Here is a 25,575-nt window from a genome sequence, read left to right as displayed (position 1 = left end):
GTACTCTGTGCTTCCTTGGTAAATTTGTTTGTCTTCTGAGTTTTTTAACATTGTTGGCTTTTACACAAAATTTGCTCCAGTGTGTAGAAGTTGTTTTGACATATTTAATTCCACAAGAGAATTCTAACCACTGGTTCTTTCATCAGCATTTATAATGCTGCTATAATACTGTTCTCAATTACTTTTACTTTCATGGCAGTTCTATTAATACAATTTTCTTAAAAAAAAAAAAAAAAAAAGATATAAACTGATGATCCCTATTGCTATACATAAATGAGCAGAGTATATTCAAACCTCTCTGCATGCTCTTAGATTGGCTCTGTTTTAATCTTCAAATTGTGTAGTATCAAGAATATTGCATATTGTTTGAGTGTTCATTTTCATGTCTTTTAAATGCTTATTTTCCATCTGAAAACTTACACACTTTGAATAATGTAACTGTCCTATGGAAATATGTCACTTATCTCAGAGATGCTGAACTCTCATCTCATTTTTTTCTTGCCTGGCATCCATGACTTCGAGCAGCCAGTTATTCACTAAGCCCAATTACATTTGTCTACAGCCCCTACTCAGACCGTGAGCACAACTCCAGTAGCTGGGATCATTTAGTAATTCATCTTGTGCAGGTTATTGTGTTAGTGCTGCCAGTTGTCACGATTACTGTTAGGTTCATTTGAGGATTTAATGAGTGAATTTCTGAACACTGAGGAATGCACTGAGCCTACAGACCATTCCTCTTTATCTACTATTTATTACTTTACAGCATAAAAGCTGTACAATCTTATTACTTAAGTATTTTTCAGGCAAACTAATAGACTTCACATGCCATACCAGTTAAATATTTGATGTGTTTTGAACAACATGTATTGCAGATGTACACTAAGAATTTAAACATTACTGACTTACTCCTATGGTACCACAGATAAGCAGAAATAAAATACTGGAAATAATTAAATTATAATGACATTAAATACAATTGTGTTATTGAAAGAGAAAACAAAAGGAATCCACAACCAAACCTGGTTCTGGAAATGGGCTGTCACAGCAGCAGGATGGCGCCCTTCTCTGTGGCTTTTCCTTCCTTTCTTCCCAACAAAATTTCCCTCTGGTAAAAGCTGTGTGCCAGTGCTCTTAGGGCTCATAGCCTTCTACTACGTCATTCCAGTAGATGTTGCAGAAAGATGTACAGACTAGATTAGATGGCCTGCTTTCCAAAACTATGAAATCCTGAACTAAGAAAAGCTGCAGGAGACAGACTGAATGCCAAGAGGTCCTACAAGAGATTGAAAGTCACATTTAATTGATAGTTGGAGGCTCTCAAATAACACACTGATGACTATAAGACAATTGACTAGAGGAGACCAGGAAAAGCAGAGTGAACTCCTCATTTGGAAAGAAAGTTTATCCTTCTATTTTCAGTATCTGTGATTACAATGTTGGTGAATTTATAGCAGTCTGTCTGAGATGAATAATTCTGAACAATATCATTTTGCCATTTATTTTGCCTGTCACTTTGAGGGAAAGTTGTTACAGGGTTGCAGCCAACTGAAATGATTATTTCTTTCTTTTCAGAGGTAAGGAGAAAAAAAATGAAGAACAAGACAGTGAAGAGAAAAAGAGAAACATGTTGGCATCCTCACTGACTTCCTGGTAAGACTGATTCAGCAGCAGCCAACAGCAAGATCATTCCCCCAGGGCTGCAGGAGTGCACTGCCTTTTTTTGCTTTGCCTAGAAGTGGCACCAAGAAGATCATATGACCAACTACCCAAACAGCTATCCACCATCAATTTACACAGCTGGAACACCAATGCCAACACCTGCTCTTTTAGTCTGCCAGCCAGAAAAATGTCCTAGTTAAACCTGTGCTTGCCACTGTTTCCAGAGCCCCTACCAGCTCCCTATCTTTTTCATTAACACTGATGCCTACACTTCTGTAGTTCGTTTTAAAACAGCAAAGCAGTTACGTACTGCAGAAGACACTTTACATAAACTGTTGAATTATAAAAACCCTTTCCAATTCATTTATTGACATGTAGATAAAACCCAAAAATAGCACAGGAGCGCTGGGGTGGCCCAACTTGTTGGGCCTGTTGTCTTCCATGGACAGCATTTATCTGGGGTCCGTGGGTGGCTTAGGACTGTTTTCCAGACACAGACACTAGTATTTCTGACCAGTAGTATTAGTCATTAACTAAAATATATGTAATATACATCCTATTATAACAGATATGTCAGATTTCTGTTATTCCCAGGCTTAGGTAATGAGGAAAGCCACTTCATTCCAAGGGAGCAAATCAGAGCAACATTCAGTGTTCACTATTTACATGTAAAGAAATGATAGGATTTCCCATCAAGAAAGATTAAAATCTCCATCTGAAACTGGTATGAAAATGGATTCAGCTAACTTTCCTGACAACACAGGAATGGTTAAACCATCCGAGGAACTTGGAAAATTATCATCTGACTTCAACCTCAACCTTTCAGCACAGACTCAAAGGAATATCAAGACAGGCACCAAGAAACAATCGCTTTCATCACCCGAATCCCATTCTTTCTGATCCATATGCTCTGTGGTTTTCATTGCCTGAAAACACCCGTTGTGAAAGATCTACAAGGAGATAGAAACAATTGCAAAGTTATTGTTCTTCTAAATGTTAGCTGTAAAATAAGAAAGAAAAATAGTGCCAGAGACAAAGAGAAATTATATCACCTATTTCTTTGCATGTCTAAGGCTCAGAAAAAGAATTGTGCAACATTCTCTAATTAAAGAATGTAAGCCATTAAAAATAAAATAGGTAAGTAAACCAGTAAGAAGTAAGAGTTGGACAATTGAATCTGAATATATGAGATGACAGAAGGAATTACATTTTTCTACAGATCTTATAGAGAACATATATTTAAATAGTTCTCAAACGCAAAACCATTGTACACATTAATGCAACTGCAAGAGATTAGATTGCTTTGATATACTTAATTGGTTTGTAATTTACAATCTGTTAAGGTTGTAGAAAGAGAGGACACATTTTGAAAATAAAAACTGAGTGACAAACACTTCAGACAGGTTGCTGTTTTCAGGTGTTTTCTCCATTTTAGCCTCCCTTTTTTTTCAACATGGTCAATTAAAAATGAATGCAACCAAAATCCACTCTGCAATTCCAGGTCTTTTGAAAACTGCCATTTCAATGTGAAAAGAATAACTGCTGTTGCCATTACATCAATGCCTCTGCACAAAATTTTCCCACCATTATCTTGAAAGCTTTAAATGACTATCTTTGGGAAAAGAGGGGAGAGGCATTTTTAAATGCAGCAAATGGATGGGGTTTTTACACACTAATATAAAAAGCTCTATGTAATAAATACTGTGGGCTAAAATGAGCATCCAGAGCTTTCCAATGTATCTACACATGATGAACTAAATCTGCTTGTTGTAGTCCTTTTAGTTAAGAAGCCTCCAAAGAATTGGATAAGATATGAGAGGAGGCCATTCCCCTACCCTTTGGCACTCTCTGTCTATACAAAGGGCAGAGCAGCCAAGCTCTGCTACATATTACTCTGAAAATATCCCACAAACAGTACATAAAAGCTCCATATTTTGGTCAAATCTATTCTAGATACATACATGCAAGTACAGAATTAGACCAGTGGAAATTAACTAAAGAGTTACAGATGGCCCTGTATGTAAAGCAGTACAATATAAGAGAGACCATCTGGAAATATGTTTTATCCTTAACTGATTTTAAAAAAAAAAAAAAAAAACCAAAACCCCTCCTTTCTACTTTCCTTTTCTAGTTGCAATTTTTCACTGTGCAATGAAAATGTGCTCGTTTCAGTTTCCAAAAAAAATGAGGACTTGAGCTATACACCTGCCAAGTCAGGAATCTGAAGTAGAGGTGCAGGCTAAATATTGAGGAAGCCAATGCTTTGAGCATCAAAATTACATGGTGATACTTGGGAAATGTTTAGGGGGTATAGCCACAGACTGAATCCTTACTGATTTTGTATTACAGCAAAAAGATACATATTTAGCAAAGAACTTGCTCAGGAAACAAGCAGATACTCTTTGAGTAAGATGCATGCAATTACTGTTGATGTCGTCAATGGGAACAACATTCTAATTTGAGTATCAACCTAGCCTGTAAAAATCATGCCGGCATCCACTCCATCTTACTACAGTCAGACAGCATTTTTGCTACAAAATTGTGGGATCAAACACAAATAGTGAAATACTTTTGTATTGCCATACTCATAGCAAAAGGGCATCTGCTGAGGTATAGTGGGGTAAAAATTAGGTAATGGCTAACAAGAAGGTACTCACCTTCCTGAGCAAGAGGGGACTTCTGATCCTAAGATTCTGAGCCTTAAGGTGCCCTTCCTCAAGTGCCATATTTGCTAAGTTCAACCATTTCTCACAATGATTAAGAGTCTTCAGGTGTATATTTTCAAATAACAGTAAAAACTATTTAATTAGCTTTCACTTTCAGAGGAATGCCTTGTGATGAAACATTATATTTTTCCTATCCTGAAGTATGGGGATAAGTCCCTTTAGCATAAATGTCCCATTAGCAACACTGTATGTGTATGTTTTATATTTTATTTCCAGGCTAATATGATATGGCCCTGGACAAATAAAACCAAAATAAATTATATCCATCTTTCTATAAATTCCATTATACCTTAATTGTAAGATTTTTTTTTTAATCTGGCATTTTTTTTTTAATATCCAAATTGCTTCCATGTGCTCCTTCCCTTTCTGCTCCTCTTCCTTCTCCCCTCTCTCTGAGTTGAGGGAGACTGGCAATTTGTCATTTTGAGAGACGAAAAAGGGGAGCAACTTGGTGAGCTCTACATTTTTTGAGTTATGTTATTGAGTTAATGTACTTGAAGCCCACAATTAACAGTATTACACATGTAACACCAAAATTATATATTGCATTTTTATGTCCTTCTGCATTACACTTATGTTCACATTTATCCATCACACAAAACATGGAGCAAGGCTACAGTGTGTTCTTCTGTGTTAACAAATCGGGGTTTTTTCCTCACATGGGACAAACAAGGTAGTGTTAACAGAATTATTTGTTATTTTTTGTGAGACACATGCACTGCTAGTATATCAGGTCAAGTACTCTAACCTGCTTATCAGCAGTTACCACTAGATACAGTTTAAGGGAACAATTCAAAAATGGTTTTGATTGATTGCAACAAACTGGCAGTGTAATTGCACTCAAGCCATTAAGAATCCAATTGAACCCTGATCGAGTACTTCATTAATCCTGCTCTTTTCACAAGGGCACACCATCCCAAGTAATATTTTATATGTTATAAAAGGTTAGGTTTGAAAAATTAGCATTACAAATGTCACATTTACTTCCAGCTGGAAATGTGCAACAATGTGTGACAATACTGAATAAAATGTTGAAACATGTTTTCCTTTTGTTTTACTTTACTCATTTTTGTAATACAACACTGGTTACTGGAAAATGCCTTACAGCTTTATTCAAAACACATGTTCAAAGATCTGAATGAAAAAAGCTTTGACTCTCTCTGGAACATCTAACCGATATATCATTTGTGTGCTTCAAATTTTTTTCTTACTGTCAAGAACACTTTTATGTCTTTTAAGATTTATTTAAACTAGTTTATTATATAATGAAGCTTGTCAGATCATAAGAACAAAGTCAAACAATATGCTCTATATCAAAGTATAACATTTAACATATAGATTTAAGTATACATATCAAGTACAATGCAATCAAGCAGTGTTTAATCTGAAAATGCAAATGGTTCAGATTATTGAAGCCACATCTGTCCTTTGAAGCATAATTTAGTCTGTTTATCAAAAAGCTATGTGTAATTATATTATTCCCTCCCACCAAACATATTCTAGCCATGGATTTTTTAGTTCGAAAACCTTTAGGATTAACCCCAGGGCCAAAATTTCACAGCCTAAACCACTAACTAAAATATAAACACAAACATAAATTTGAAAATTTATATAATCACTTCTAGTCTACAATCTATTATGTTAGGACAGTCATTATGATTATGATAATCTTATGCTGATAACAGACTTACATTAACTACCAAGTATTAAAATTGAGTTTTCAGATTTATTTATTTGTAAATATACATTGCTTTATCATAACCTCCTACTGTGAAGAAGTCTGTCTGAGGCAATACAAAAGATGGGACTCGGGTTTCTTTTGCTTTGAACAACTGTGTCAATTTTAAACACATACTCCTTGTAGCTTAGTGGGAAACACTCCTAAAATTTATAATACATTTAAGAATATATGTTCTAAAATGACCTGCCTCTGTTAAGAGGGTAGAGGACGGACACTTAGTTTTAAAATACTACTGTAAAGATTTCAATAATGTGCAAGTTAAAAATATTTCTTGTATTGATCAAGTTAAATGTAAATTCTTGCACAGATCAAGAAGTGACTGTGTCCACTGTAAACAGCACATACCTGCAAATTTGAACTCTAAATTATAAATAAAATCTGCCATGCAAGAAATCCCTTAATCCTGTCTTAAATGCATGGGAAACACTTATCAATGGGGATCTATACTGCTGTGTTACTATGCACAGATCTAGCAGTGATGCATACAGAGTAGTAATAGTTCTCATTACATGCAAAACCACAAGTAAAACATTTGTGCTTTAAGACACATTAAAAATGCCTTCTTCCGCACAAAAGAAGGAGTTTTTATGAGTTCCTGGAAATCTGAGTGTTATATTTAGTTCTTGTGAGTCTAGTAAAAAGCAACATGTTACACAATTGACACTCATTTAAAACAGAGTTTCATAAGTTAAAACTGCATATATATATATTAGAAACATCAACTTCTTTAATATGCTTCATTTTGAAAGTCACTGGCCACACATTAAAATGTTTGTTTGTATTTAAGAAATAGTCACTCAGGTGCTCACCTGTCAGTCCTTCTGAAAAGAGAGACATTCTTCACTGCTCTTTGTTTTTTCTGTGATCTAGCCTCACAATGACAATTTATACATCTACATCAAATATCCACAGGGCACCCAAATGTGTAACTAAGTGAAAGGTGTTAATTTAAGTATGATTTTTTCCCCTTTCCCCAGCCCCATACAGAAAAGCACTGTTCCCTGCAACGAAATGCTGAGCTGAAGTGATTGGGGTTCAGGGGGCAGGATTCCTCTTCATGATGAAGCTCCTCATCTTTCTATAAATAGTTCTTATTTTAGGAAGAAAGAACAGTTTGGAAGAGGAAGCAAAGCAGCACTGAAAATGCATTAGCTCATCATATCCTAAACTGGCTAGCCATTTTTAAATGCACACGTAGTCCCACTAAGCAAATGGAGTAACTTTTAAAACAGACACCAATACTTACTCTTTTTCACAACACAGACATTGTTTGATGAAATCTGCACACCACAGGTGGCTTGTTAGATAAATACTAGAAAAACAAGTACAGTATTGCAGTGTCTATTTATAATACTACTTTGGGATGCCGAAAGCAACTACCAAGATTTTAGGTGTTTTTGCAATATTGTAATACATTAAAAAAATACAGCTGCCCAAAATTATCCCATCTAAAATAATACATCTTCCAGATAAGCAAAATAAAAGAGCACAAGAAGTAGTATAGCTATAGCCACCCACAGTCTTCAGGCCTACAGTCTTTGTACATATTAGTGAGAACAAGGCAAGGTTCACAGCAGGCTCAGAAGGTTAACAAATCAGGCTCTGGTGGGCCAAGAAAGATCACAGAGCCAACATCTTTTTAACTGTTTATATCGGTTACATGATAATAAACTGTTCCACATGAAGATTATAAATGTTACCCCAGTGGCAGATACACAGACAACCATATTTGCTAGAATAAACAATGTTAGGACAAAGGGAGTTTGAGTTTGGTGGAGGAGGACAGAAAGATTAATGTAATAATCCTACTTTAGGATTTCCTTTATTCTGTAGTCTTAGATCTCAGTCTCAATGTCTTTTAACACTTCTTTATGCATAAGATTTTTGCTTCTTCATTCTAATCAAGTTTAAGTATCTGCGTGTCAAAATCAGAAGCACTTACATTCTCCACAACGTTTCTCCAAACATAAAAATAAGGCGTTTGGTCCAGATCCAAAGACGGTTTTAGGCATTTAAAACGGGATTTGGTTTGTCCTGAGGTGCCTGAATCCAAAATAGTGAGCTACATTACCCTTGTTTAGCATCCATTAACCCTGAAAACAGCTCTTGCTTTCACCTGAAAGCTCCTTGGGCACATGAAGTTCTCCACTTTGGCACCAGCAGAGCTGCCTGTGCCACAAGAGCTCCCTGTCTGTCTTCTACATAAGCTCAGCGGGAATCTGGAAAATAGGCAAAACACACTGAAATGTCTCTTAGAAAATAATCATAGCACTGAGTGCAGAAAAACTTCAGAGTAGCTGGGGACACATCCACTTGGAGACAAATGTGGTAGCACTTTCCTCTATCTTAGCTATTACAACTCCTGCACAAAAAATCGGGAGAGGTGGATTCTAGATCTTCACCCAGAGTCAAGCTTTGTTGAAGCAAAGGCCAGTAATTAATTAAAAAATCAAGGAACAGAAGAAGGAAGAAGGAGTCTGACTCTACAGCTCAGCATCTGGTTCCAGAGTGCTACTTCTTTGGTTTTGCTCCAGGAGCTACTTCTAACAATCGCTGTAACCAGCCATGTTACGCTGAAATTCTCATCCTCATTTCCCAAGTGCATGGTTGTGTGCTCTTCTTTTTGTGCCACAGATATGAAAGAAACTGTTTTAAAAATTGGTCCCCAGACTACGCTTTCTGGATGTCACTAATAACCTCCCTACATTTCAATAACCCCCCTTTGAGCAAAGCCTTCTGCTGTCTCCTTTCTCATCTTTTAATTACTCAGAGCAATTCCCAGAGAAAATCTACAACTTGCTTCAATGTTTCAAATGATTTCTTGCACCCCAAATCAAACATAAGATCAATAACTGAAGGCATAATGCTTTTCATCTTGCCTGCAGGTAAATTAGAAAGCACACTTACTAGTTCAGTGAATGCTTTCCTCTGCAGACAAGGACCTAATCTTCACCTCAAGAACAGAGAAAGGTTATTGAAGCACTGAACCTGGGCACAACAAGCACGCAAAAAACACCCACTCAAAACATCTTTTGGATGAGGAGAAACTTCCTTCCACTGAAATTCTCAGATCCCACATATCCTTCTTAGACTTTTAAAGTCAAGAACGTCAATAACTTAAGTTTAGTAAGATGACACTCACATAAATGGCAGGACCTACCACAAGTGAGAATAAACAATTAATGATGTAATTTGTCTAGTCTTCCATCAGTTATGGTCAGGCATAAATTGAGGACAGAAACTAGAAGCTGGTTTACAGCAAGCAGATTATTGCTTCCCCAAGAACAGCAGGGGAAAAAAAAAAAAAAAAGTTCTATGAATTTTAAAACAAAACTAGATCTAATTATTAAAAGAACAGTGTGACATCCTATGATTGCATGGGGCTGAATCTAGTGATGCAGAAGTTCTCTTTCAGACATGTGTTGCTTCTGTTGCAGACAAACAAGCTGTACAGAAAAGTTTCTCTCCTCCAAAGAACACCTAACTTGATTATCATTTTGCAATGGATCTTAGACCTGGAAAATTGCCAGCAGCTTAATTACTCAGAAAGGTATAGATAAAGAGAAGCTGAATTACAGAGGCACTTATACTATAGTACTGTGACCAGTTTCCTGGTAAAATACATGGCTTTGTTGTACTGAAGGAGCCTATATGGGAAAACCATCGTCCTGTTAACATAAAAAATGAGTTGAAAAGCCAGACTGGACAAAAATCCAATTGTCAAGATGCGGCTGTCTGCAGTGGCCCAAGTTTCTCACTTGCAGTTGCATAACAGGCTTTTTGGGTTGCAGTATTCTTGGCAGCCTGAGCACGAACAGAGACTGTTCAAGTTACACAACTGCAACGTCATTAGTGGCTTCTGAAGAGTGTGCCCAGAGCTGCCCAAGTAAGTTAGCATTATACTAAAACATAAGCTGCTAGTTACAATCTTCTCTGTTGTGTACACAAGTCAGAACCATATTGCTGTTTCTCATCCAATGCATACCGGCGAGCTGGGGGAGCACTGCCTTGCCTGCCCCAGCACAAGACCACAGACAGCCCCACACATTTGTCTGCCAGCCCAGTCACTAGCATCTTTCAAGAGCTAAAAGACTGTAAAAGCAATACTCATTCATTTTTATTTTTCATTTTTAGCAAGGGCAAGGGCCTGCTACAGAAACCAGTATATTCAAATGCCAGTTATGCCAGAGCAAATCTGGAGCTGAGTCAGTTATTCCTCCTTTTTACTGAGCAACTTACTCTGTGATCTGTGCTGCGTTTTTGCATCCCTCACTGACTTTTAGGTAAGACCTTTGACTTTGTTACTGTGCTTACTTTCTCATTTGCTGCATCCTCTTCTGTATTGATCATACAAGATCATACCCATTTACCTAAAAAATCAGACTTAGTCACTCACCTTAAAGCATGCTAAAACCATTTATTCAAACACCCACTCAGACATTAGAAGCACTATGAAGTAGCCATTTCCTGAGCAAGGAGATGCTATTCCTTAAACCAGTCCGTAGTACAAACACTAGTATGTAAAACCATGAGCTGCTTTTGCAGTCCCGTTTCTCTACTGTTGTATTAAAAAATATGTTTCGGTTTGGCTTTTTTGTGGTTTTTGTTTTGTTTTGGTTTTTTTTAATATAGCATCACTTTTTTCTCACACCACAATAGGATATGTACGAGGCATAACAGCATCTCATGGTCAATTCAAACTTGTATTTTTAAAATAATCAATTGCTACATGAACTACAATATCAACTGCAGTGCCCAGTTAGAACTCCGTGGTTTTGCTACTGCCCAAAAACCATCACAGAACTGTATTAAAAGTCTTCTTTGGTTACCTCCTTTTTTCCCCTTTCTTTTTCTTTTTTAACTGCAGCAACTTATCCCTAAAGAGGAATTACATAATACATGAGATGAAAATATCAAACGATTTTTTAATAATGCAAAATTTTAAAAGTCATCTTGACTTTTTTTTTTTTTTTTTAAAAAAAGTTGTGTCAAGCTTTTGCCTAAGCATGTACCCTTTAAAGTGTCTAAGGGTCTTAATAGCCTCAGGAATGGATTTTTTCTATCAACTTTAATCATGGTTGTACAATATTAAAGAAAAATAGAAGGTGTCTAAGCTATGAAGAACACAGAGATGACAAGTGAAGCTGAACATGTAGCACTGGTACGAGCATCTGTGAGATGTCTAACATTCCTACTGCCAGAGCATGAGCTCCCTTTCTGACTTGTCTCCTCACTAGATAAAGCTGTAAATGCCTGAATTCATCCCTGGTTTGGGAGTTAAGGCTACCCTTTCCCACTTTGCTGAAAATTAATAACTTACAAATATTCTAAAACCATCAAGGAACGTTTTGATCAAGTGGATGAGATTTTCCAAAGGAGAACTTTGAAGTGTCCAGTCTCATTTAATCAGTTTCTGGCAGAAGAGGCTGCCCCATTTGGAAAGCCAGCCCCTTTTATAGTGTTTTCAGAAAACCACCCCAAACTGAACACACTCAAAACACCAAGATTTAATATTTACTAATGAATTTTTTTCAATTTTTTCTTTTCTTTTCCCCTTCTGATTGTTTGGTCAGAAACCCCACAGCACATCAGACGCTTTCTATTTACTCCTCTCCTGTCCTGTCACTAAAAATCTACATTCTAGAAGGAGAAGGCATAAGGCATTTCACTTTGACATTTGTGGTTTCTGAAATCACTGACATAAGGGAAAACATTTTCACTTAAAGTAGTCAAAATGATAACTGACCTTTCACTTATGCTGACCAAATGTGTTATGTGCCACTCAATCACTGGTATCTATCATTCTTAATTAGCATCTACACAATAAAATAGCTCAGTTCAGAAGTGTATTAATTACTGTTTTATGACTCTGCTTCCTATTATCCTGGCTGTACAGCAGCAACCATAAAAAGCCAGTCCTTTTCCAGCACAAAGGGGCAGTATTTGTTATGTGTGATTCATGAAAGTTTCATTAATATTTAAGTTCATGTGGTTTAGAGGAGCAGAAGGGAATGAGCTGTTTGTTCTTATTTCACACCCAGAGGATTTAGTTCCATTTTCAGGACAGTACAAATCACACAGTATGATAGGACAGAAAATCTGCTTTGTATATATCCTTTCATTCACATTGCAAGACACGAACCAAAATAAAACCATGAAAAATATGTCAATTCAGGCATCTCTCTTCAAAATTCTGTGTACTGATACAGAAATCTAGTGGAGGAGAAATCAAAGAAAATATCCTTCCTTTGAACCACCAGCATTTGATAGAAAACAATTATCTACCATATTTTTTGTATTTAAATTAATGTGGTTTTTTTTCCTTTTTTAATGCTGTTGCAGTTCAAAGGACTGAGTGATAAACCAGTATTTGCTATAAAATCTTGTGACGTGTCATTTGAGACTGTGCATCTCACACGCAAAGTTTAGAAATATAATCTATCTGAATGAACTGGCTGCAAGCTGAAACTAGAAATAAGGATTCGTGTAGTATTTTATTTCAGAGACCCTTCTGGGGCGAAGTGCATGTCCATAGCTCAAAGGAAAATAAAGGCAGTAGAAAGATGAAATACTGCAAGATTTGAAAACAAAAACAAAACCAAAAACCTGCATAGCAGCAAGAAGATCTACATACAAATTCATGAACAGAAAATACAAGGTTTTCCTTCACATGTTACTAATACACACATAAAGGTTTTTAACTTAAAACTGAAAAAAATCCGTGCATTGAGATTGTCCATATTCAGACCTGCTCTGCAGCTCTGGCTGGTGGAACGGATCCCCCTGCACGCCTGGCCTCACTTCCCGGGAGGAAAACTCGTCAGCACCAATAGACAGGTTGTGCTGTGAGTGAGTGCAGAGCATGCAGGAGAGATTCATGTCCCCAAGATCAGAGGAGACCACAGTTGTAAGTTTTTGGTCAGGAGAGAAGGGATCAAGTACCTTTGCCAGCTGTCTACTTCACATGGTTCCTTCTTCCTGAGGACTCTTCTTTATTACAGAAGATACCATGATACTATACAGAGAATATCAACAGTGTAATCAAAAGATTTGAACAGGCAAATATTTAAGTTTGGCCTTACAACTGTGCAGCAGACCTACTGAAGGGAGAATAAAGTTTCAGAATACAAAACATTTAGATGGTCACTTTGATTGCAAAGTTAAGTCAACTGAAATAAAGTAGATGCCTTTTATGCCAGTCCTGGATTATTTTTAACATTACCTCACTGAAGCACCAGTGAGAGCATCAACATGTTAATATTCAGGAAGGTAAGATTCATCTCTCTTGTAGCCAAGACAATTCAGGCGATTATTGTAAACCAGTAGGTTATGCAAGGAATCAGGGAGCTCCCACCTCCTGAGACCATAAATCACAGAAAAAAACCAAACAAAACCAAAAATCAACTCCACCTGTTCTGCAGCTTGGAGGGAGAAGAGAAACTGAGTGTAATATTGATGCTGATTTTTCTGAGACTAAAATTTCATTGTTCATTTTCAGAAATGTCAAAGATTTATCGAATTTATGGTTGAAGAGGATGTTTTGTATATTACAGGTCATTAAATTTCAACTCAGTGCTGCTGGACTGACCCCAGTAATTTGTATTTGGCTGAATTTTTTTGTGTTGGGCTAAAACAGCCCTGTACAACGATACCCCATCCTGATATGGATAAACTGAGATAACACTGGTAGTTTCTCCCAGCTGTTCTTCTCTGATGTGGATTTATGAGACTTCAGCTTCTAGGCACTAGTTTTCTCTATGCTTGGAAAAAAGATGCTTATTAGCATTTTGCATGTTCTCCTCAGGAACATCCTATATATGGAAATCAAATCTCTTAAGTTTTCTTTTTTTCTATGAGCTAGAAGGGCTGAGCTGTAAAATAACCCCCAAACATAGGACTGTATTGTATACCATCTCTGTTCAACTCCTATGTAGCATGCTTTTACTACATCCTGAAGTCCAGGTCTGCCTTTACTTGTGTAGCAGTAAATTCTCAATTATTTTGTATACCCAGTCAAAATGGTTAATAGTTGTGCTGGTTTTGGCAGGGATAGCGTTAATTTTTTTCATAGTAGCTAGTATGGGTCTATGTTTTGGATTTCTGCTGAAAACAGTTTTGATAATTCAAGGATGTTTTAGTTATTGCTGAGCAGTGCTTACAGTCAAGGCCTTTTCTTCTTCTCACCCCACCAGCAAGTAGGCTGGGGGTGCACAAGAAGCTGGGAGGGGACACAGCTGGGACAGCTGACCCCAACTGACCAAAGGGATATTCCATACCATATGACATCATGCTCAATGTATAAAGCTAGGGGAAGAAGGAGGAAGGGGGAGCGGTTTGGAGTGATGGCATTTTGTTTTCCTAAGTAACCATTACACGTGACAGAGCCTTGCTTTCCTGGAGATGGCTGAGCACCTGCCTCCCAATGGGAAGTGGTGAATGAATTCCTTGTTTTGCTTTGCAGGCGTGTAAGGATTTTGCTTTACCTATTAAACTGTCTTTATCTCAACCCATGAGTTTTACTCTTCAATCCACTGGAGGGGGGGAAGAGCAGCTTAGTTGCTGGCTGGGGTTAAAACCACAACAGTCCTTTTGGACTTTTAATTAGTATCTGTTAATTTATCCTCTAAACATTTCTAATCAGCTGTGATTCTCCACTAATGACAACTTTCTGAGGTTCGTCAGTTAAGCAGTTCTTAACCCATTCAACTGTGTATGTTACTGGTATTTTACAAATACTAAATTTTAACGCAAATATATGGTAAATCAGATACCTTTAGTAAGCCTAAGATTTTGTTTGTGCAAATTTTTGTAAGTCTGAAAATACTTGTTACAAACATCAAATGCACAAGCTTAAATAGTTTTCTTCACTGATTTCTACACCTCTGTGAAAAATAAACAGGTAGGACCTAGCCTTCTTAGGGAGAGATACAATACTCAGAATGTTACCTTTGTCACAGTTCTCCTTAAAACACATAATGCTCAGTCAAATGGAAAACCATTCAGGTTCATTAAATATGTATAAACATTATTACATCAATACACATGACATAACAGAAGGTATTCTAAATATATCTATTTTGCAATTAGTTCACTCCTGGTGAGACATGAAGATGAAATTTGGTATTAAAATGACAATTAAGGGGAAAAACGTTTTTCGTCATATGTCAGGACAATTTCTGTAATTTGTATTTGTTCTCCTACTTAGGGAAATAAATTTTCTTTAGTATTTGTCTTCATGCAGGGCTTTTCACTCTTCTAAGGTTTGAAACTTCACTCCCATTTTGATTTAGAAATGTTTTTTTTTCTTTCCTGACAGAAATTATTCCTCAAAAGAATTCTTCCATCAAGTCTAAATGGTAACACATACTGCACTTTTCAGAAGTTATATACACAGACAAGTAAGATGAGAAAGAGTCAGTCTTAACAGGAAACAAACCTGAAATAAGCTCTATGTTAGAAATTTGGAGGAATAATCAAATTACCAAAGATCTCTTTCGTACTGAGTGATTGACAAAGTATAATCTGGGTACAGACAGATTGTCTGCTCGGCGATACCTGTGCGTACCTGTTATGTTTTGCTAAATAAGAGCTATTTTCCACTTACATGAAACACAAACCCCACCAAACAAAGCAGTAAATCCTTTATACACTAATAAAAGCCTATTATGTGACTTAGAAAAACTGAAAAATTCTTCATTTATTGTTCTAAACTTTCAATTAAAGTTACAAATACCTAAAAGCCAGATTCTGATCACAAGACAACCTCAGGAGTAAATCTGAAATCAATAATCCTACCAATTCAAAATGGATGAATCAATATAATAGTCCATCCCCCCTCAAATCAGAGGAAATTAATTGATATGAAAAGAAAGCTAATAGTTCCAGCTACAGGTTATATAAGCTAAGTTCAAAATAACAGCTGGATGTTTTCGTTAAACATTTGACCACATTTGTTAACATTTCTAAAGTATCTGATAGCAATATTCTGCTGAAAATAGAATCAGTTTTTCATTATTGTTATTATTCTTAATATTACCACTATTACTGTTTTGTTGGGTTTTTTTTTTTCCTAGATCCCTCAGTAATATCCTTCAGTTATTCATTTTTCAGTGTTTAGGTTGCTGCTGCTCTTTTTCTACAGAGCATCTGTAGAAATATACTGGAGGTCTGGTAAAATAATAAACAGCAACTTCAACCTTTACCCAAGATACTACAGTCAAGGGTTTACATGAACTTGGGGCCTGATCCTGCAAACATGTTTGGTAAAGAGAAGAGTTTGCTACTTCAAGCACTCCCCCTGATTTCATCATCATGATTTAAGTTCTTTGTTGGTCAACTCAGTCTTTTGGGTGCTGTTCTTTATTTTGCATTGCACATAAAGAAGTGACTCTTACAGTAAAGGGAGGTAACATCAGAGTGAAAGAGAAATTAGTATGAAAAATGTTTTGCAGATTTTTATGCATGTTATTTTGGGTGAGAAGGCAGGTATATCTTCCAAAGAGAAATCCAGTGTGACAATAGGTAACTTGGGATCTGTCAAGGAGAAAGGACAAGATCTGTCGCTTTTCATCCCTAATGTCAGGTGCTACAACCTCATCAGTAGGAGAGTCGAAACTGTTTTAAGAAGGCCCAAGGAACCTTCTTCCCTGAAAATAAGTCAATCAGGAGAGGACTTTGGTGAGTATCTCACAAGACTGACCTTCAAAGGTCCATGAGACTGTGAGCACATACTGGAATATTTGCATCCTCCTTTCTATGTACTCCTCCTGTGTACTCGTAACACAAACACAACAAAACTGGCAGCAGTTACACTATCATCTCTTCTGTGGAAATGTCCCAGAGGAAGTTTATTAGGGTACACTGCTAAGTTTAAGTGTCTCCTATCTCTGGCTTGTGCAAGAAACTGTAATATCAAAACATTCTCCACCAAAAAAAAAAAAAAAAGCATCAAAATAATAATTACAAAATACAGTAGCAAGGAAACATTTAAAACAGAGGCTATCTTATATAATGCACCTCATCTTATGCAAAGCTCCCTCGTTATTAAACACTTAGATGTGTTTAGTTGCAGATGGCAAAAATGTCCCTGTACAACAAACCAGCTTAGTGTGAAGGCACCAAACACCACCCTCTTCCTGAACATGACTCTCCGCAGTCCACATTTAGGGCAAGGAGGAAGTTTTACATGGGAAAATGTAAATTACTTACAAAGAGAACTTCTAATGTTGGAATAAACAGCTGCTCTGCAGGACCTTCCCTAGCTCTGGCCAGGGAGGTTTTGGAAAGAAGCAGAGTTGCCACACTTTAGTTGCATTGCCCCAGGTAGAGCCTGAAGACGGTTAGTGCTCCAAAAAAAGATGAAGTTTCTACACACCTAGCTTCCTTGCCAATCTCTTCTGAGGAAAAATTTCTCTCTAACACCAGCTCTAGAGATTCGTTAATTCTGTGTGTGTGAGTGAATACTGTGTTTTCTGACAGCAATTCCTAGGGGACCCTCTGTAGACCACCCGCCAAAAATAAAAGAGCCCCTGAAAGTTTCCTTTGTTCTGTAATTCCCAGTTAAAGACATAATCCGTATTTTACGCCATAAGTGATTGACACAGACAAGACTCTTATGGCACAAACTGAAGATTATAGCTTAAATACTCCTAGTAATAAAAATGGAGGTCAAGGATGTATTAGCAGAATTATTTCTAAGTAAGTTCTTTCCTAAGCTTTCTGTCAGGCATTTAAAGCATTATTTTGGGGTCACCCATGACCCACATTTCTTTAGCTATGTCATATGCATATATCTTCTTTTTGTCTTTTTTTCTACCTTGTAATGTAAGAGCTAGAAACACTGCAGTAAATGGCCCATTACACCTTTTCTGACATGATTGCTTTTAAGATCTATCTGCATGTTTGGAATTGTTCTGTTTAATGTTTTAAAGAGATGACCGCCAAAAAAAAAAAAAAAAAAAAAAAAGGCAGTTGGATTGGGAACAAATTGTGATTCGTGAATGTGAATGTATGATAAATTATATTGAACACTATGGGAAGCATACCAGGCAGCGTATACTTGAGATGATACCCACCGGCCAGTCCTTAAGATTGCAAACTAACCTCTGATCATTCTTTTCAATTAAGACTGCATTTGAGACATGGCTGAGAAAGGACTTAAGCACATCATAAACTATTATGGCCTCCTTGTGCTGATCCTGTCTCATCCCCCATCCTTTTTATACTTACTTATACAAGCAGCTCCCCCACTTGGTAGCTGAAAAGAAAGTGATTTGCACACATGCCTCTGGCAGCTGAGAACCACATCTCATTTCATCTTTTGATCATCCACATGTTTGTTCATTCAGAAGTCTCCAATAGTTGAAGTATTTTTAAGAGTAATGAACACTACAAAAGAACTTGATTGAATCCACTCCTCCAAAACTCTGACCTAGCCCAAACAATAAAACTGCAGCCACCACAGTAGCTGAATTTCCAGTTCACCCCATGCTAGAAGTCTAAATAAGAAGGCTTAAGTGAATGTAGAGTTTGCAGGGTTAGGCAGTCCTGGCAAACAGGTGGACTGGGTTGCTGTCTGGGACTTCAAGGGAAACCCAATACAAGATGACTATTACAATTTTCAAAAAGCTCTTTAAAAGGAATGACTGCCATCTGTGCATGAAAGATGCAAGTCATCAGGTCAGTCCCCCAGCCAGAGTACAGAAGAGTAGCTTCACTGCCTTCAGCGGAGCTACGTCCCTCTGAGTCTCACATTGTAACAGAGTAACTTGCTGGCTCCTTCAGTAGTGGGCCCAGAAACTACATTGCTTTCTCTTAATTTTACGGCATGATTCACACTTGTTTTGTGGCACTCCCTTTGAAGAACTGAGAAACTGATTTACTCACTCTGACTTATGTTTCTAATGATTTTGCTAATGATTGACCTCTGACACACACACACCCCCCCCATATAGAATGTTCTAGACCTGCTTCAAACCATCAGCACAAATCCCATTGCCAAATAGGATATCAGCACACTTACGTGATTGTAGTAATTTCAAAATTACATTCATTTTTACAATAAGATACTTTCTGGGTATCATAAGTCAGTTGGAGAAATGCAAGAAGACAGAAAACAGTTTATTTCAAGCCACAGATGTTTAGCTTTTGCCTTGCTTATATTTCATGGAGAACATGACAGGCTTGCTAGGTGCAGAGCTAAGATCAGACATGCGCTACAAGCCTTTGTAGTACAGAAGTTAGATATTGTCAGATGAAAGAGGTCTTGCTGCTTTCAGAAGCACAGTAAACCCTGTAAAAATGAGTTCCATACAGTGAATTATTCCTCACAAGGTAACTTTTCATGACTTATTTCTTTCCAACACAATTCATAAAGGCTCAAGCCCTCCTAGTCTGCAGAGTTGCAAACTGTGGTGAACTTGATGTCAACCATCATCAAGTCTTCTTACCTTACTACCACGATAACTAGAAATTTCACACAGAACTGTCTAGAATTAAAAAAAAAAAAAAAAAAAGGGCATGAAAGTTGTGTGCAAGGTAGCTTACAACATACCATGCTGTTTTGTTCTGTTGTCTGACAGACTGAGAAAAATAAATGAGTAAGAATTTATGAATAAGAAACATCATCTGTGACCCACCTTAAAATTCTTAAATTCCCATTTACATGAAAAAGAGTTGTTCCATAGGAAGGAGACCTAGTTTAGAGGTTTTTGTTACTTAAGAAATTTTCACTCCCTAGTCCACAAATGATCATATAATAAAGGAATGATTGCATTTCCAAGTGAACACAAAAGGATACATTCTTAGTGTAAGCCAGGAAAAGAAGAAACCAAATATAAACAGTGGATTTTTCCATAAATATTATGACAGGTTTTGCATTTATCTGAAAAGTATATACCAATTATCAGAAACTGATGCATCATCTCTCTCACCCACTTTCTTTTTCTGCTTACAGTAACTTTCATAAATTTAAAGGGAAAAAATGGTTCTTTTATTGCTCAGTGCTTTCAGAATTCCAAACCAATATATGAAAGCATTACTTTTTTAATAAAGTAAAATTAACTTAATCTGAACCTCCTCAGGGCAATAAGAATATCATCTTTCGTCACTACAAACTAATCCAACTGTTTCTCAGTTTTTAAGAACTACTTTTAGATTTTAATTTGAAAATCCAAGCACTCCTGTTTTAAAATCCATTAATTACACTGTTTAGCTACATAGTACTGCTGGCATGGAGCATTACTGTTAAGATTGAAACTGAAGTAATTTCCATTTACTGTCACATTCATTATCCATTAATCATCCACTGTGCAGAATTCAATGATGAGGAATTTAAGGAAAAGATGTGACTGTTAAAAAAAGGAAGCAAAGTTTTCAAGAGAGTTTGCTATCTCTCCAATAGCAAATACTAGGAAGTCCTGAAAAAAACTTCTTTCATTTTAGTCTTGTTAAGTAACAGCTTTAGCACAGATGCTTATTCATACTCTACAGTTTTCTCAGAACTATTGAAATTTTTGTGTAGTGGACTGTGGCTTCTCAGGTGACAACCTGAAAGAAGTAAACACATGCCCCTGGGTACTGCAGTTGAATTCCAATCATCAGCTCCAAAGATGATGGCGACTCCTCTTTTACTATTATGTTTCTAACATATTCAAGGTACACTAGCACACTTTTCAAGTAATGAGTTACTTCTTGTTCGCAGGCAAAGTGAAGAAATGGTATGAATCTCTAAGTGTGCATGTAGGACACTGAAGCCTGTTTAAGAATGTAGTTTTGTAATTTACAGAACATCTCTGGTGATTTCAAGGGTATATTAAGACATGTAGATCATTGTAAAGATCATAAAAAGACAACACAGGTACAAAAGGTGAGAAGTTCCCCATACCAGTAAGATTTCTTTAGTATATCTTGAATGAGCACCAGAAGATGATATCAAGAACCCCCATTTATTTATTTGTACCACTGTAGTGCCAGCCATCTCAGACAGCACAGTCAGCAGTCTGTCAAGCAGGATGGCAAGCTCTCACGGTACAGGTAGTTTTTATTTTCTGTTACTTTTTGTAATACTTCCTGGATATTTTATTACAGTAGTGCTCATGTAAATTAAAAATGCAGTCTTCTCATAAGCTATTCAAGCCTGTGAATCAGTCTGAGATTTGCTTCTAGCTCTTCCACTGCTTGTGTGCATGGCCTTTAGGCTTTTAGTTACATCCATTTGCATTGTTATGCAAAATTACTCACCTGATTTCTTACAGACTTAACCTGATTTCATTGTCTGCCTCCTTCTGGTCCCAAAAAGACATTGCCTACATGACGGAACTGTTCAGTAACTGTTTCAGTGACAGGCAGCCTCTACCACTCTCACTGCCAGAGAAGAGCATGGCCAGCTTCAGAGATGCTGCTCACACCATGCTGTATTTGGCAGTGAACAATGTATGACAATGTATGACAACTTACTAATTTTATCTGATGAAAGAAAGAAACTAAAAAAGCAGGATAGTTGTACTGAACATTTGATCTATTTAAAAAGTTGATTTTTATTTTGACATGGAGCATCTTCTCTGACCCTAGTCATGACAGCCAGCCGTTAACATTGCTGCACTTAAAATGGGTACAGGATTGGAAGCCAATGCAGAGACAAAGCAGTCTTTCTCGAGTCAGTTAACAGCAACCAATTTTTAACAACTAAATATTTAGGCAGTTGGGACTGCATCACACTCAAGGTGGTCAAAATCAAGTATCTGAATTCCCATTCCAGCTTCAAAAGTTTGCAACTATTCCTATTCAACACTGCTACTATGCATGTTGGGCTTTTTTTTTTTTTTTTTTTTTTTTTTTTTAACGATGCCATTTATATGTCTAACTGTACCTACATTTAAGCAGCCCTTTTGAAATTTTTTCACATTCAATATTTCAGTCCAGAATAAACCACCAGCCTTATCCATCACTTACATTTACTACCATCTGTATTTGAGTCAAATAACAAGGGTATACTACAAAGAGAACAAAATCACTTCCACTGCGCATTAAGGAAACTAGAATTAAATCCACTGATCTGCACTCAAGCATCTTTAATTAAGAGATCATAAGCATATAAGTGGCTTTGATTTCTTCTTCTAATGTCCTCCTCAATTATTTATTGTACTCACCTTCTCACATCTGTGAACATTTTTCTATTAGATGAATATAAAATATAAATGTTGTTGCACTTTTGAGTATTTCCAACTGCAGCACAACTGTTATTAACCCCTTATTCAACTTAGCAAATATACATACCAGTCAGTCAAAGTGAGGCTATGTAACGCTAAGACAAACTGAATATGCAGAATATATCTACAAAGTCATTTGAGCTTTTGAAATGCTCTTTACCTACCTGATACCTGAAGAACCACAAGAAAGCTTGTGCATTAGCTTTTTTAAGGGCTTGCTTCCCCTACTAAAGATTCACTGGGCTAAGGCACAGCCTGGGAGTTTTCCCTCTATGTGCAAATATGAATGGAGGTTACAGGCCCTTATCTCCTCTGCATTGGAGTGCTCTAGAAAGAACCCACTAGTCTATCCTAAAGGTCAATTGGAAGCAAGCCTCTAATTGTATTTTCCTGCTTATAACATTTACAGAAGATAAACAGCAGCTAAAACTTTCCTGTATATGCCTATTTACATTTTTTGTTGTAAACAATGATAGCTAACAAAGCATTTGCAGTATGTGCTATGCAATATAATGCCTCTATGTATTTCTTTAGTTTCCTTTCTTAAGCATTTCTCTAGCTTCATGCTATACTAGAGCACATATTTATACATATTACAGAATGGCTCGTTTCTATCCCTAAAGTAAAAAAAAAAAAAACAACCAACAAAACCCACAAAAAAACCAACCTGGTAATCACACTCACATCTCCGAAATGTTAATCCAGGACTGCAGTATGTCTGTTCTATCACAAAAGATCTCTGAAAACCCTTACTAAAAAAAGCCAGAGTTCTCAAGGGTACAAAGTTAATAGAGCAAAACCAGCTCACCACAGTATTTATTATAAACAATCATCTTCTAAAGACAGTAAATCAATATCTATGTGCAAACAAAAGTGTTCCATGGAAAACGTTACAGAAAAGTGATCCCTCTTTCATTACAGAAGGCTGGAAGTCCTTCTCCATCTCCTTTCTTTCTAGTGTGGATAATTTTATTTAAACGAGTATGTGTGCTTGCAGCTGCACAGAAGCTGAAAAACAAACCATGAAGGGTTCTGGATGGTAAATTACAGAAGACTTGTTTCTAAATGAACAGAGAAGTTATGGAACTTAGTATCTCTTCTTGGAGGGATGGGGTGTTATAGAGAAGAGGAAGGAAGGATTTGCTTGTGTTCTATAAAACAAGTAAAAAATCCTAGAAAATAGGGCTTGCTGCCATTTCCTTAGTTTCAGCAAGAACTGAAGCTTTAGCAAGAGCTAAGAAACACATACAATGCTACTTTATTGAAGTCACAATTCTTTCACTCATTTTATATCTCAGAATCAAATCAAAAGGAGCAAAATTTATTGAATTCAAATATACAACCATCCCTTCAATACAAGAATCCCATGATGAAACACATTAACCTACCACAAATGTGCACAGAAAGGCCTGAGAGTTTCCTTAAGAAGGTCACTAGTCAAGAAATTCAGTGCTGAGCATCATGTTATTCTCCTAAATTGTTCATGTGACAAAAAACACCTCTCAGATATGACACCTCCCATTAGATGACCCAACTGTACCTTGGAGGTCCAAGAAATGAGGACAAAAGCATCACTTTCAGAACTCATCTTACTGTGGTTCCAGAATGAGAGAGACAAACAGGAGGGCTAGCTTTCCTGCACTGGCTGTCATTTCCATGATCACAAGTAGTCTTTGTGTTAAATACACCATTAAGATGAAAAGACAGATAGGACTATATGTTATTATTTCAGTCAGACTAGCCACAGGGAGAAAACCTACACTTTAGATTGCATTGTGTAAAGCATTCCTTTTAAAATAAATGCATAAATAAAAGCAGAGATTATGAAGCATTCATTGCAAAGAACTTATATTGTCTGAATTCATGAATTTTCCTCAGACAAAGACTTTCATCTCCCTCAGGCAATAAGCAAAATTAAACTTTGGTATTTCAAAGGATGACTATTGGATAATACACCATTTTTTCCCAGTGGAATACCAGATGAGGCTGTTTTGGGGTTTCTTTAAGCTCTTTAAAAGTTAGGTAAAATTGCATTAATTAGAACTAGGTTCATTGAAATTGACAGGACAATGACATTTCTATGACTTTGTTTTCTAGATTGGTTGTCTATCCACTGAGAGTTACCATATGTAATCTGAAAAGCACTGTTGAGATCAAAGTGAAGATTCTTTTCCTTAGCCTTAAATGACAGCTGTCACTTCCACACTATTACAAACAGTATCACCCCTGTTTTCAGGATGAAGAACTTGTTCTTCATTGATCAAGATTTCAGTTATTCTAGAAAGTGATCTAGAAGTGACTCTTAGGTCAAAATGCATCCCCCAAAACGTTGTAAATCCTTTGAGAAGTTTGAAGGAATAATGATGAGATCCAAGCAAACCAAAAAACCCTCCTATAAACTTTACAGAGAAATTAATAGAATATATATATATATATATAAACTTTTTTTTTTTCCTACCGTGGGCCTCTTTTTTCCTACTTTGTATTATGTGTTAGGATTATCCTTTTTTTTCACACTGAAAGGATCAGTTGTGCAAACTGTTGAGCTTCTGCCCTGCTACACCACCATTATATATTTTAGAGTAGCTTATTATACCTGGATTTATTAACCATTTATTTTGATGTGACAGATGATTACTTAGCAGCAACAAATGCTAAGCGGGCAGAAATCTAGTGAATAAAGCTGAATAAGAAAGTACAGAGGCCAGGACTGGGCTGCAATTCTGAAGCTTCTCTATTCTCAACCTTTAATTCACTGTCTGTCACCTTGCCCAGGTGCTGATCTAAACCAAATCCCTCCTGAAAGCTGATGTTTATTTACCACCTCCTCCATTTGTTTACACCAGATGCTGACCTAGACTGAGCAAAACTGCTTTCTCCTGATGCCATTTGTGCTTTTGTGCATATTCATCCACCTTAAAAATGCCTCCTCCTTTGCCTCTGCAGAACTTGCAAGTAGTACATCTAGAACGAGAAGAGGAAAAACACATCTAGGCAAGGATAGAAGAGGAAAAAATGCTGGGCAGGAGGAGGCTCTGCAGCAAGGATAGCCTTGTCCTCTGCTTGACAGACTCCAGAAGACTCTACAGAAGCAGGAGATACTGTGCTCCTTCCTGCAAATATCGTGACTGTAAAACTAGAGCTTGCTGAAAAAACATGAAGAACATTGTGCGTGCTTCTCAGACTCTCTATAATAATCTCTACCATGACTTTCCCAGGATAAGTCTGCAATCATTTAAAA

The 25,575-nt window shown here is 36.8% G+C and overlaps 1 protein-coding gene across 3 annotated transcripts in view; it reads right to left on the bottom strand.

The window, feature by feature from the left end:
• Positions 1 to 25,575, bottom strand: part of TRPS1 (transcriptional repressor GATA binding 1) — a 218,133-nt gene that overhangs the window by 37,000 nt on the left and 155,558 nt on the right. The window lies entirely within an intron of this gene.

Source organism: Athene noctua, chromosome 2 (assembly GCF_965140245.1).
Source record: "Athene noctua chromosome 2, bAthNoc1.hap1.1, whole genome shotgun sequence".
Taxonomy (NCBI): domain Eukaryota; kingdom Metazoa; phylum Chordata; class Aves; order Strigiformes; family Strigidae; genus Athene; species Athene noctua.
Note: the sequence above shows the minus strand (reverse complement) of the source record. Positions and strands in the feature narration are given on the sequence as shown.